Here is a 282-nt window from a genome sequence, read left to right on the forward strand (position 1 = left end):
ACCAACAGTGTTGTAGATACTAGTTTGCGTTTAGGTTATACCAAATGGAGACCGGCTTTCGCAATGCGTCTGTGAAGTCCTCTTGAATCCATTTAGCCTTGCCCAAGGGACAGATTGAAAAGTTGCTATACGTTCTTTAAATGCAATGCTGAACGAGAATACTGTCCAAGACCATGAAAATGTGGGGAGATCCAGAATAATCTGGTTTCGTGGCAGAAATACAGACGGTATATTTAAAAAGCTTTTGGGAAAAAGGTTTTAGAAGCCTGAAATACAATCGAA

At 40.1% G+C, this 282-nt stretch overlaps 1 protein-coding gene across 1 annotated transcript in view; it reads left to right on the forward strand.

Moving 5' to 3' along the window:
• The window catches only part of LOC119591205, a 12,413-nt gene that overhangs the window by 483 nt on the left and 11,648 nt on the right, over positions 1-282 (forward strand).

Source organism: Penaeus monodon, chromosome 28 (genome assembly GCF_015228065.2).
Source record: "Penaeus monodon isolate SGIC_2016 chromosome 28, NSTDA_Pmon_1, whole genome shotgun sequence".
Lineage (NCBI taxonomy): Eukaryota > Metazoa > Arthropoda > Malacostraca > Decapoda > Penaeidae > Penaeus > Penaeus monodon.